Source organism: Kogia breviceps, chromosome 4, assembly GCF_026419965.1.
Source record: "Kogia breviceps isolate mKogBre1 chromosome 4, mKogBre1 haplotype 1, whole genome shotgun sequence".
Taxonomy (NCBI): domain Eukaryota; kingdom Metazoa; phylum Chordata; class Mammalia; order Artiodactyla; family Physeteridae; genus Kogia; species Kogia breviceps.
In genome coordinates this window covers 181,827,051-181,840,933 of record NC_081313.1, presented here as the reverse complement: position 1 = coordinate 181,840,933, position 13,883 = coordinate 181,827,051, and the positions used below count along the sequence as shown (strand labels likewise).

The window sequence follows — 13,883 nt, the reverse complement described above, 5'->3', positions numbered from 1 at the left end:
CCACGGGGAGCCTCGCCCTGTCCTCCTGCGAATGGCTCTGCCCGATGCATCCCCGGTCGCTGACTGTCTTTAGTATAAATACATCCCCAATACTGCCTGGGATATACTCGTACCACATTTTAAATTAACTTAGTAAAAATATACGTAGCATTCTAAGTCATATTAATAATGCTTCTTCTTTATCAAACTATTATGCACTAAGTAGTAAACAATACTTATTCTTCATTAACATAAATATTTACTTCTTACTAGGTAACGTTAACAGTAAGTACTGCTTCTAACGTATGAAAACACGTAACTGTTAAAAAGTATATCACAAATAATGCATGGAATATACTTGCACTAAAGATTTTACCAATTAAAATAAAACATGAATTTATTAATAATGCTAATAACTAAAAAACAATATTTAGATTTCTGTTTACTTTAAAAGTACTATATTTAGTATAAGTACATCCCAAACACTGCATGGGATATACTTGTACTAAATTTTAAATTAACTTAGTAATACACATAATTTTCTAAATATTAATAATAAATACTTTTTTCTTTATTAAAATATTCACTAAGCAATATTAATAAATGTAACAATGCTTATTCTTCATTAGCATAAATATTTATTACCTACTAGATAACATTAATAATAAGTAATACTTCTAATGCATGAAAAGACATAGCTAAGTATATCCCAAATATTCTGTGGAATATACTGAATTTTAAATTAATTTATTAAAATAAAAATGCATTTTCTAAATAATAGTAAAAATGTGTTCGTTATTAAAATAAATAAAATTATTTGTTAATACTACTAATAAATAATGCTTCAGATTTATGAAGACACATAACTTTTAAAAAGCATATCGTAAATACCACAGGGGAAATGCTTGTGCTAAATACTTTATAAATTAAAATAAAACATTAACTTACTAATAATGCTAATAATTAACAAACAATACATAGATTTTTGTTTTCTTTTAAAAAATACTATCGTTAGTATATATATTAGTATATATACTTTAGAATATTCCCGAATATTGCATGGGAGATACTTGTGCTAAAGATCTTACCATGTGAGCTTCCCTGGTGGCGCAGTGGTTGAGAGTCCGCCTGCCGATGCAGGGGACGCGGGTTCGTGCCCGGGTCCGGGAGGATCCCACGTGCCGCGGAGCGGCTGGGACCGTGAGCTATGGCCGCTGGGCCTACACGTCCGGAGCTGGTGCCACGCGGCGGGAGAGGCCACAGCGGTGAGAGGCCGCGTACTGCAAAAAAAAAAAAAAGAAATAAAAAATGTTCCTTATTAAAATAAATAAAATTATTTGTTAATACTAATAAATAATGCTTCAGATGTATAAAAACACATAACTTTTAAAAAGCATATCCCAGGGCTCCCCTGGTGGCGCAGTGGTTGAGAGTCTGCCTGTCAGTTCAGGGCACACGGGTTTGTGCCCCAGTCTGGGAAGGTCCCACATGCCGCGGAGCGACTGGGCCCGTGAGCCATGGCCGCTGAGCCTGCGCGTCCGGAGCCTGTGCTCCGCAACGCGGGAGGCCACAACAGTGAGAGGTCTGCGTACCGCAAAAATAAATAAATAAATAATAAAAAAATAAAAAGCATATCCTAAATAGTGCATGGGAAATGCTTGTGCTAAATACTTTATCAATTAAAATAAAACATTAATTTACTAATAATGCTAATAATTAACAAACAATACTTAGATTTTTGTTTTCTTTTAAAAAATACTATCTTTAGTATATTCCCGAATGTTGCATGGGAGATACTTGTGCTAAAGATCTTACCACGTGAGCTTCCCTGGTGGCGCAGTGGTTGAGAGTCGGCCTGTCGATGCAGGGGACGTAGGTTCGTGCCCCGGTCTGGGCGGATCCCGCATGTCATGGAGCGGCTGGGCCCGTGAGCCGTGGCCGCTGAGCCTGTGCTCCGCAACGTAGGAGAGGCCACAGCGGTGAGGGTCACGTACCGCAAAAAAGAAAGAAAAATGTGTTCTTTATTAAAATAAATAAAATTATTTGTTAATACTACTAATAAATAATGCTTCAGATGTATGAAAACACATAACTTTTAAAAAGCATATCCTAAATACTGCATGGGAAATGCTTGTGCTAAATACTTTATCAATTAAAATAAAACATTAATTTAGTAATAATTAACAAACAATACGTAGATTTTTGTTTTCTTTTAAAAATACTATCTTTAGTATATTCCCAAATGTTGCATGGGAGATATTTGTGCTAAAGATCTTACCATGTGAGCTTCCCTGGTGGCGCAGTGGTTGAGAGTCCGCCTGCCGATGCAGGGGATACGGGTTTGTGCTCCGATCCGGGAACATCCCACATGCCGCGCCCGTGAGCCATGGCCGCTGGGCCTACACGTCCGGAGCCGTTGCCCCGCAGCGGGAGAGGGCAGAGCAGTGAAAGGCCGCGTACTGCAAAAAAAAAAAAAAAAAAAAGAAATAAAAAATGTTCTTTATTAAAATAAATAAAATTATTTGTTAATACTAATAAATAATGCTTTAGATGTATGAAAACACATAACTTTAAAAAGCATATCCCAGGGCTCCCCTGGTGGCGCAGTGGTTGAGAGTCCACCTGTCAGTGCAGGGCACACGGGTTTGTGCCCCGGTCCGGGAAGGTCCCACATGCCGCGGAGCGGCTGGGCCCGTGAGCCATGGCCACTGAGCCTGCGTGTCCGGAGCCCATGCTCCGCAACGCGGGAGGCCACAACAGTGAGAGGCCCACGTACCGCAAAAATAAATAAATAAATAATAAAAAAATAAAAAGCATATCCTAAATAGTGCATGGGAAATGCTTGTGCTAAATACTTTATCAATTAAAATAAAACATTAATTTACTAATAATGCTAATAATTAACAAACAATGCTTAGATTTTTGTTTTCTTTTAAAAAATACTATCTTTAGTATATTCCCGAATGTTGCACGGGAGATACTTGATACTTTATTAAAATAAATAAAATTATTTGTTAATACTAATAAATAATGCTTTAGATGTATGAAAACACATAACTTTTAAAAAGCATATCCCAGGGCTCCCCTGGTGGTGCAGTGGTTGAGAGTCCGCCTGTCAGTGCAGGGCACACGGGTTTGTGCCCCGGTCCGGGAAGGTCCCACATGCCGCGGAGCGGCTGGGCCCGTGAGCCATGGCCACTGAGCCTGCGTGTCCGGAGCCCGTGCTCCGCAACGCGGGAGGCCACAACAGTGAGAGGCCCGCGTACCGCAAAAATAAATATATAAATAATAAAAAACTAAAAAGCATATCCTAAATAGTGCATGGGAAATGCTTGTGCTAAATACTTTATCAATTAAAATAAAACATTACTTTACTAATAATGCTAATAATTAACAAACAATGCTTAGATTTTTGTTTTCTTTTAAAAAATACTATCTTTAGTATATTCCCGAATGTTGCACGGGAGATACTTGATACTTTATTAAAATAAATAAAATTATTTGTTAATACTAATAAATAATGCTTTAGATGTATGAAAACACATAAGTTTTAAAAAGCATATCCCTCGGGCTTCCCTGGTGGCGCAGTGGTTGAGAATCCGCCTGCCGATGAAGGAGACACGGGTTCGTGCCCTGGTCCGGGAAGATCCCACATGCCGCGGAGCAACTAAGCCCGTGAGTCATGGCCGCTGGGCCTGCGCGTCCGGAGCCTGTGCTCCGCAACGGGAGAGGCCACAACAGTGAGAGGCCCGCATACAGCAAAAAAAAAAAAATAAATAATAAAAATAAAAAAAAATAAAAATAAAAAAAAATAAAAAGCATATCCGAGGGCTCCCCTGGTGGCGCAGTGGTTGAGAGTCCACCTGTCAGTGCAGGGCACACGGGTTTGTGCCCCGGTCCGGGAAGGTCCCACATGCCGCGGAGCGGCTGGGCCCGTGAGCCATGGCCACTGAGCCTGCGTGTCCGGAGCCCATGCTCCGCAACGCGGGAGGCCACAACAGTGAGAGGCCCACGTACCGCAAAAATAAATAAATAAATAAAAAAAAAATAAAAAGCATATCCTAAATAGTGCACGGGAAATGCTTGTGCTAAATACTTTATCAATTAAAATAAAACATTAATTTACTAATAATGCTAATAATTAACAAACAATGCTTAGATTTTTGTTTTCTTTTAAAAAATACTATCTTTAGTATATTCCCGAATGTTGCACGGGAGATACTTGATACTTTATTAAAATAAATAAAATTATTTGTTAATACTAATAAATAATGCTTTAGATGTATGAAAACACATAACTTTTAAAAAGCATATCCCAGGGCTCCCCTGGTGGCGCAGTGGTTGAGAGTCCACCTGTCAGTGCAGGGCACACGGGTTTGTGCCCCGGTCCGGGAAGGTCCCACATGCCGCGGAGCGGCTGGGCCCGTGAGCCATGGCCACTGAGCCTGCGTGTCCGGAGCCCGTGCTCCGCAACGCGGGAGGCCACAACAGTGAGAGGCCCGCGTACCGCAAAAATAAATATATAAATAATAAAAAACTAAAAAGCATATCCTAAATAGTGCATGGGAAATGCTTGTGCTAAATACTTTATCAATTAAAATAAAACATTACTTTACTAATAATGCTAATAATTAACAAACAATGCTTAGATTTTTGTTTTCTTTTAAAAAATACTATCTTTAGTATATTCCCGAATGTTGCACGGGAGATACTTGATACTTTATTAAAATAAATAAAATTATTTGTTAATACTAATAAATAATGCTTTAGATGTATGAAAACACATAAGTTTTAAAAAGCATATCCCTCGGGCTTCCCTGGTGGCGCAGTGGTTGAGAATCCGCCTGCCGATGAAGGAGACACGGGTTCGTGCCCTGGTCCGGGAAGATCCCACATGCCGCGGAGCAACTAAGCCCGTGAGTCATGGCCGCTGGGCCTGCGCGTCCGGAGCCTGTGCTCCGCAACGGGAGAGGCCACAACAGTGAGAGGCCCGCATACAGCAAAAAAAAAAAAATAAATAATAAAAATAAAAAAAAATAAAAATAAAAAAAAATAAAAAGCATATCCGAGGGCTCCCCTGGTGGCGCAGTGGTTGAGAGTCCACCTGTCAGTGCAGGGCACACGGGTTTGTGCCCCGGTCCGGGAAGGTCCCACATGCCGCGGAGCGGCTGGGCCCGTGAGCCATGGCCACTGAGCCTGCGTGTCCGGAGCCCGTGCTCCGCAACGCGGGAGGCCAAAACAGTGAGAGGCCCGCGTATCGCAAAAATAAATAAATAAATAAATAAATAATAAAAAAATAAAAAGCATATCCAAAATAGTGCATAGGAAATGCTTGTGCTAAATACTTTATCAATTAAAATAAAACATTAATTTACTAATAATGCTAACAATTAACAAACAATACTTAGATTTTTGTTTTCTTTTAAAAAATACTATCTTTAGTATATTCCCGAATGTTGCATGGGAGATACTTGTGCTAAAGATCTTACCATGTGAGCTTCCCTGGTGGCGCAGTGGTTGAGAGTCGGCCTGTCGATGCAGGGGACGTGGGTTCGTGCCCCGGTCTGGGCGGATCCCGCATGTCATGGAGCGGCTGGGCCCGTGAGCCGTGGCCGCTGAGCCTGTGCTCCGCAACGTAGGAGAGGCCACAGCGGTGAGGATCACGTACCGCAAAAAAGAAAGAAAAAATGTGTTCTTTATTAAAATAAATAAAATTATTTGTTAATACTACTAATAAATAATGCTTCAGATGTATGAAAACACATAACTTTTAAAAAGCATATCCTAAATACTGCATGGGAAATGCTTGTGCTAAATACTTTATCAATTAAAATAAAACATTAATTTAGTAATAATTAACAAACAATACGTAGCTTTTTGTTTTCTTTTAAAAAATACTATCTTTAGTATATTCCCAAATGTTGCATGGGAGATATTTGTGCTAAAGATCTTACCATGTGAGCTTCCCTGGTGGCGCAGTGGTTGAGAGTCCGCCTGCCGATGCAGGGGATACGGGTTTGTGCTCCGATCCGGGAACATCCCACATGCCGCGCCCGTGAGCCATGGCCGCTGGGCCTACACGTCCGGAGCCGTTGCCCCGCAGCGGGAGAGGGCAGAGCAGTGAGAGGCCGCGTACTGCAAAAAAAAAAAAAAAAAAAAGAAATAAAAAATGTTCTTTATTAAAATAAATAAAATTATTTGTTAATACTCATAAATAATGCTTTAGATGTATGAAAACACATAACTTTTAAAAAGCATATCCCAGGGCTACCCTGGTGGCGCAGTGGTTGAGAGTCCACCTGTCAGTGCAGGGCACACGGGTTTGTGCCCCGGTCCGGGAAGGTCCCACATGCCGCGGAGCGGCTGGGCCCGTGAGCCATGGCCACTGAGCCTGCGTGTCCGGAGCCCATGCTCCGCAACGCGGGAGGCCACAACAGTGAGAGGCCCACGTACCGCAAAAATAAATAAATAAATAATAAAAAAATAAAAAGCATATCCTAAATAGTGCATGGGAAATGCTTGTGCTAAATACTTTATCAATTAAAATAAAACATTAATTTACTAATAATGCTAATAATTAACAAACAATGCTTAGATTTTTGTTTTCTTTTAAAAAATACTATCTTTAGTATATTCCCGAATGTTGCACGGGAGATACTTGATACTTTATTAAAATAAATAAAATTATTTGTTAATACTAATAAATAATGCTTTAGATGTATGAAAACACATAACTTTTAAACAGCATATCCCAGGGCTCCCCTGGTGGCGCAGTGGTTGAGAGTCCGCCTGTCAGTGCAGGGCACACGGGTTTGTGCCCCGGTCCGGGAAGGTACCACATGCCGCGGAGCGGCTGGGCCCGTGAGCCATGGCCACTGAGCCTGCGTGTCCGGAGCCCGTGCTCCGCAACGCGGGAGACCACAACAGTGAGAGGCCCGCGTATCGCAAAAATAAATAAATAAATAAATAAATAAATAAATAATAAAATAATAAAAAAATAAAAAGCATATCCTAAATAGTGCATGGGAAATGCTTGTGCTAAATACTTTATCAATTAAAACAAAACATTAATTTACTAATAATGCTAATAATTAACAAACAATGCTTAGATTTTTGTTTTCTTTTAAAAAATACTATCTTTAGTATATTCCCGAATGTTGCACGGGAGATACTTGATACTTTATTAAAATAAATAAAATTATTTGTTAATACTAATAAATAATGCTTTAGATGTATGAAAACACATAACTTTTAAAAAGCATATCCCAGGGCTCCCCTGGTGGCGCAGTGGTTGAGAGTCCGCCTGTCAGTGCAGGGCACACGGGTTTGTGCCCCGGTCCGGGATGGTCTCACATGCCGCGGAGCGGCTGGGCCCGTGAGCCATGGCCACTGAGCCTGCGTGTCCGGAGCCCGTGCTCCGCAACGCGGGAGGCCACAACAGTGAGAGGCCCGCGTACCGCAAAAATAAATAAATAAATAATAAAAAAATAAAAAGCATATCCTAAATAGTGCATGGGAAATGCTTGTGCTAAATACTTTATCAATTAAAATAAAACATTAATTTACTAATAATGCTAACAATTAACAAACAATACTTAGATTTTTGTTTTCTTTTAAAAAATACTATCTTCAGTATATTCCCGAATGTTGCACGGGAGATACTTGTGCTAAAGATCTTACCACGTGAGCTTCCCTGGTGGCGCAGTGGTTGAGAGTCAGCCTGCCGATGCAGGGGACGTGGGTTCGTGCCCCGGTCCAGGAGGATCCCGCATGTCATGGAGCGGCTGGGCCCGTGAGCCATGGCTGCTTATCCTGCGCGTCCGGAGCCCGTGCTCCGCAACGCGGGAGGCCACAACACTGAGAGGCCTGCGTACCGCAAAATTAAATAAATAAATAAAAAATAAATTTAAAAAATTTAAAAAAAATAAAAAGCATATCCTAAATAACGCAGGAGAAATGCTTGTGCTAAATACTTTATCAATTAAAATAAAACATTAATTTACTAATAATGCTAATAATTAACAAACAATATTTAGATTTTTCTTTTAAAAATACTATCTTTAGTATATTCCTGAATATTGCACGGGAGATACTTGTGCTAAAGATCTTACCATATGAGCTTCCCTGGTGGCGCAGTGGTTGAGAGCCCGCCTGCCGATGCAGGGGACGCGGGTTCGTCCCCGGGTCCGGGAGGATCCCACATGCCGCGGAGCGGCTGGGACCGTGAGCTATGGCCGCTGGGCCTACACGTCCGGAGCTGGTGCCCCGCGGCGGGAGAGCCCACAGCAGTGAGAGGCCGCGTACTGCAAAAAAAAAAAAAAAGAAATAAAAAATGTTCCTTATTAAAATAAATAAAATTATTTAATACTAATAAATAATGCTTCAGATGTATGAAAACACATAACTTTTAAAAAGCATATCCCAGGGCTCCCCTGGTGGCGCAGTGGTTGAGAGTCCGCCTGCCAGTGCAGGGCACACGGGTTTGTGCCCCGGTCCGGGAAGATCCCACATGCCGCAGAGCGGCTGGGCCCATGAGCCATGGCCGCTGAGCCTGCGTGTCCGGAGCCCGTGCTCCGCAATGTGGGAGGCCACAACAGTGAGAGGCCCGCGTACCGCAAAAATAAAAAAAAAAAAAAATAAATAAATAATAAAAAAATAAAAAGCATATCCTAAATAGTGCATGGGAAATGCTTGTGCTAAATACTTTATCAATTAAAATAAAACATTAATTTACTAATAATGCTAATAATTAACAAACAATACTTAGATTTTTGTTTTCTTTTAAAAAATACTATCTTTAGTATATTCCCGAATGTTGCATGGGAGATACTTGTGCTAAAGATCTTACCATGTGAGCTTCCCTGGTGGCACAGTGGTTGAGAGTCGGCCTGTCGATGCAGGGGACGTGGGTTCGTGCCCCGGTCTGGGCGGATCCCGCATGTCATGGAGCGGCTGGGCCCGTGAGCCGTGGCCGCTGAGCCTGTGCTCCGCAACGTAGGAGAGGCCACAGCGGTGAGGATCACGTACCACAAAAAAGAAAGAAAAAATGTGTTCTTTATTAAAATAAATAAAATTATTTGTTAATACTACTAATAAATAATGCTTCAGATGTATGAAAACACATAACTTTTAAAAAGCATATCCTAAATACTGCATGGGAAATGCTTGTGCTAAATACTTTATCAACTAAAATAAAACATTAATTTAGTAATAATTAACAAACAATACTTAGATTTTTGTTTTCTTTTAAAAATACTATCTTTAGTATATTCCCAAATGTTGCATGGGAGATATTTCTGCTAAAGATCTTACCATGTGAGCTTCCCTGGTGGCGCAGTGGTTGAGAGTCCACCTGCCGATGCAGGGGATACGGGTTTGTGCTCCGATCCGGAAACATCCCACATGCCGCGCCCGTGAGCCATGGCCGCTGGGCCTACACGTCCGGAGCCGGTGCCCCGCAGCGGGAGAGGGCAGAGCAGTGAGAGGCCGCGTACCGCAAAAAAAAGAAAAAAAAGAAATAAAAAATGTTCTTTATTAAAATAAATAAAATTATTTGTTAATACTAATAAATAATGCTTTAGATGTATGAAAACACAAAACTTTTAAAAAGCATATCCCAGGGCTCCCCTGGTGGCGCAGTGGTTGAGAGTCCGCCTGTCAGTGCAGGGCACACGGGTTTGTGCCCCGGTCCGGGAAGGTCACACATGCCGCGGAGCGGCTGGGCCCGTGAGCCATGGCCACTGAGCCTGCGTGTCCGGAGCCCGTGCTCCGCAACGCGGGAGGCCACAACAGTGAGAGGCCCGCGTATCGCAAAAATAAATAAATAAATAAATAAATAAATAAATAAATAAATAATAAAATAATAAAAAAATAAAAAGCATATCCTAAATAGTGCATGGGAAATGCTTGTGCTAAATACTTTATCAATTAAAATAAAACATTAATTTACTAATAATGCTAATAATTAACAAACAATGCTTAGATTTTTGTTTTCTTTTAAAAAATACTATCTTTAGTATATTCCCGAATGTTGCACGGGAGATACTTGATACTTTATTAAAATAAATAAAATTATTTGTTAATACTAATAAATAATGCTTTAGATGTATGAAAACACATAACTTTTAAAAAGCATATCCCAGGGCTCCCCTGGTGGCGCAGTGGTTGAGAATCCGCCTGCCGATGCAGGAGACACGGGTTCGTGCCCTGGTCCGGGAAGATCCCACATGCCGCGGAGCAACTAAGCCCGTGAGTCATGGCCGCTGGGCCTGCGCGTCCGGAGCCTGTGCTCCGCAACGGGAGAGGCCACAACAGTGAGAGGCCCGCATACAGCAAAAAAAAATAATAATAATAAAAATAAAAAAATAAAAAATAAAAAAAAAATAAAAAGCATATCCCAGGGATCCCCTGGTGGCGCAGTGGTTGAGAGTCCACCTGTCAGTGCAGGGCACACGGGTTTGTGCCCCGGTCCGGGAAGGTCCCACATGCCGCGGAGCGGCTGGGCCCGTGAGCCATGGCCACTGAGCCTGCGTGTCCGGAGCCCGTGCTCCGCAACGCGGGAGGCCAAAACAGTGAGAGGCCCGCGTATCGCAAAAATAAATAAATAAATAAATAAATAATAAAAAAATAAAAAGCATATCCAAAATAGTGCATAGGAAATGCTTGTGCTAAATACTTTATCAATTAAAATAAAACATTAATTTACTAATAATGCTAATAATTAACAAACAATACTTAGATTTTTGTTTTCTTTTAAAAAATACTATCTTCAGTATATTCCCGAATGTTGCACGGGAGATACTTGTGCTAAAGATCTTACCACGTGAGCTTCCCTGGTGGCGCAGTGGTTGAGAGTCAGCCTGCCGATGCAGGGGACATGGTTTCGTGCCCCGGTCTGGGCGGATCCCGCATGTCATGGAGCGGCTGGGCCCGTGAGCCGTGGCCGCTGAGCCTGTGCTCCGCAACGTAGGAGAGGCCACAGCGGTGAGGATCACGTACCGCAAAAAAGAAAGAAAAAATGTGTTCTTTATTAAAATAAATAAAATTATTTGTTAATACTACTAATAAATAATGCTTCAGATGTATGAAAACACATAACTTTTAAAAAGCATATCCTAAATACTGCATGGGAAATGCTTGTGCTAAATACTTTATCAACTAAAATAAAACATTAATTTACTAATAATTAACAAACAATACTTAGATTTTTGTTTTCTTTTAAAAATACTATCTTTAGTATATTCCCAAATGTTGCATGGGAGATATTTGTGCTAAAGATCTTACCATGTGAGCTTCCCTGGTGGCGCAGTGGTTGAGAGTCCGCCTGCCGATGCAGGGGATACGGGTTTGTGCTCCGATCCGGAAACATCCCACATGCCGCGCCCGTGAGCCATGGCCGCTGGGCCTACACGTCCGGAGCCGGTGCCCCGCAGCGGGAGAGGGCAGAGCAGTGAGAGGCCGCGTACCACAAAAAAAAGAAAAAAAAGAAATAAAAAATGTTCTTTATTAAAATAAATAAAATTATTTGTTAATACTAATAAATAATGCTTTAGATGTATGAAAACACAAAACTTTTAAAAAGCATATCCCAGGGCTCCCCTGGTGGCGCAGTGGTTGAGAGTCCGCCTGTCAGTGCAGGGCACACGGGTTTGTGCCCCGGTCCGGGAAGGTCCCACATGCCGCGGAGCGGCTGGGCCCGTGAGCCATGGCCACTGAGCCTGCGTGTCCAGAGCCCGTGCTCCGCAACGCGGGAGACCACAACAGTGAGAGGCCCGCGTATCGCAAAAATAAATAAATAAATAAATAAATAAATAAATAAACAAATAACAAAATAATAAAAAAATAAAAAGCATATCCTAAATAGTGCATGGGAAATGCTTGTGCTAAATACTTTATCAATTAAAATAAAACATTAATTTACTAATAATGCTAATAATTAACAAACAATGCTTAGATTTTTGTTTTCTTTTAAAAAATACTATCTTTAGTATATTCCCGAATGTTGCACGGGAGATACTTGATACTTTATTAAAATAAATAAAATTATTTGTTAATACTCATAAATAATGCTTTAGATGTATGAAAACACATAACTTTTAAAAAGCATATCCCAGGGCTCCCCTGGTGGCGCAGTGGTTGAGAGTCCGCCTGTCAGTGCAGGGCACACGGGTTTGTGCCCCGGTCCGGGAAGGTCCCACATGCCGCGGAGCGGCTGGGCCCGTGAGCCATGGCCACTGAGCCTGCGTGTCCGGAGCCCATGCTCCGCAACGCGGGAGGCCACAACAGTGAGAGGCCCGCGTACCGCAAAAATAAATAAATAAATAATAAAAAAATAAAAAGCATATCCTAAATAGTGCATGGGAAATGCTTGTGCTAAATACTTTATCAATTAAAATAAAACATTAATTTACTAATAATGCTAATAATTAACAAACAATGCTTAGATTTTTGTTTTCTTTTAAAAAATACTATCTTTAGTATATTCCCGAATGTTGCACGGGAGATACTTGATACTTTATTAAAATAAATAAAATTATTTGTTAATACTAATAAATAATGCTTTAGATGTATGAAAACACATAACTTTTAAAAAGCATATCCCAGGGCTCCCCTGGTGGCGCAGTGGTTGAGAGTCCGCCTGTCAGTGCAGGGCACACGGGTTTGTGCCCCGGTCCGGGAAGGTCCCACATGCCGCGGAGCGGCTGGGCCCGTGAGCCATGGCCAGTGAGCCTGCGTGTCCGGAGCCCGTGCTCCGCAACGCGGGAGGCCAAAACAGTGAGAGGCCCGCGTATCGCAAAAATAAATAAATAAATAAATAAATAATAAAAAAATAAAAAGCATATCCAAAATAGTGCATGGGAAATGCTTGTGCTAAATACTTTATCAATTAAAATAAAACATTAATTTACTAATAATGCTAACAATTAACAAACAATACTTAGATTTTTGTTTTCTTTAAAAAAATACTATCTTCAGTATATTCCCGAATGTTGCACGGGAGATACTTGTGCTAAAGATCTTACCACGTGAGCTTCCCTGGTGGCGCAGTGGTTGAGAGTCAGCCTGCCGATGCAGGGGACGTGGGTTCGTGCCCCGGTCCAGGAGGATCCCGCATGTCATGGAGCGGCTGGGCCCGTGAGCCATGGTTGCTTATCCTGCGCGTCCGGAGCCCGTGCTCCGCAACGCGGGAGGCCACAACACTGAGAGGCCTGCGTACCGCAAAATTAAATAAATAAATAAAAAATAAATTTAAAAAATTTAAAAAAAATATAAAGCATATCCTAAATAACGCAGGAGAAATGCTTGTGCTAAATACTTTATCAATTAAAATAAAACATTAATTTACTAATAATGCTAATAATTAACAAACAATATTTAGATTTTTCTTTTAAAAATACTATCTTTAGTATATTCCCGAATATTGCACGGGAGATACTTGTGCTAAAGATCTTACCATATGAGCTTCCCTGGTGGCGCAGTGGTTGAGAGCCCGCCTGCCGATGCAGGGGACGCGGGTTCGTCCCCGGGTCCGGGAGGATCCGACATGCCGCGGAGCGGCTGGGACCGTGAGCTATGGCCGCTGGGCCTACACGTCCGGAGCTGGTGCCCCGCGGCGGGAGAGCCCACAGCAGTGAGAGGCCGCGTACTGCAAAAAAAAAAAAAAAGAAATAAAAAATGTTCCTTATTAAAATAAATAAAATTATTTAATACTAATAAATAATGCTTCAGATGTATGAAAACACATAACTTTTAAAAAGCATATCCCAGGGCTCCCCTGGTGGCGCAGTGGTTGAGAGTCCGCCTGCCAGTGCAGGGCACACGGGTTTGTGCCCCGGTCCGGGAAGATCCCACATGCCGCAGAGCGGCTGGGCCCATGAGCCATGGCCGCTGAGCCTGCGTGTCCG

The 13,883-nt window shown here is 41.7% G+C and overlaps 1 protein-coding gene and 1 long non-coding RNA gene across 8 annotated transcripts in view; one reads left to right on the top strand and one right to left on the bottom strand.

The window, feature by feature from the left end:
* The window catches only part of APC2 (APC regulator of WNT signaling pathway 2), a 74,135-nt gene that overhangs the window by 18,099 nt on the left and 42,153 nt on the right, over positions 1 to 13,883 (top strand). The window lies entirely within an intron of this gene.
* The window catches only part of LOC136794122 (uncharacterized), a 34,147-nt gene continuing 22,067 nt past the window's right edge, over positions 1,804 to 13,883 (bottom strand). For 3 of the 5 annotated variants that reach the window (XR_010840489.1, XR_010840490.1, XR_010840488.1), the window contains 8 exons: positions 13,433 to 13,624; positions 13,002 to 13,187; positions 8,091 to 8,282; positions 7,660 to 7,845; positions 5,934 to 6,054; positions 5,469 to 5,600; positions 2,258 to 2,378; positions 1,804 to 1,926 (listed from right to left, as the gene is read on the bottom strand). This is a non-coding gene — a long non-coding RNA (uncharacterized lncRNA). Of the gene's footprint in view, positions 1,927 to 2,257; positions 2,379 to 5,468; positions 5,601 to 5,933; positions 6,055 to 7,659; positions 7,846 to 8,090; positions 8,283 to 8,827; positions 9,002 to 9,291; positions 9,456 to 13,001; positions 13,188 to 13,432; positions 13,625 to 13,883 lie in introns of those variants that run through there. The other 2 variants (XR_010840491.1, XR_010840487.1) reach the window with 2 other exon arrangements.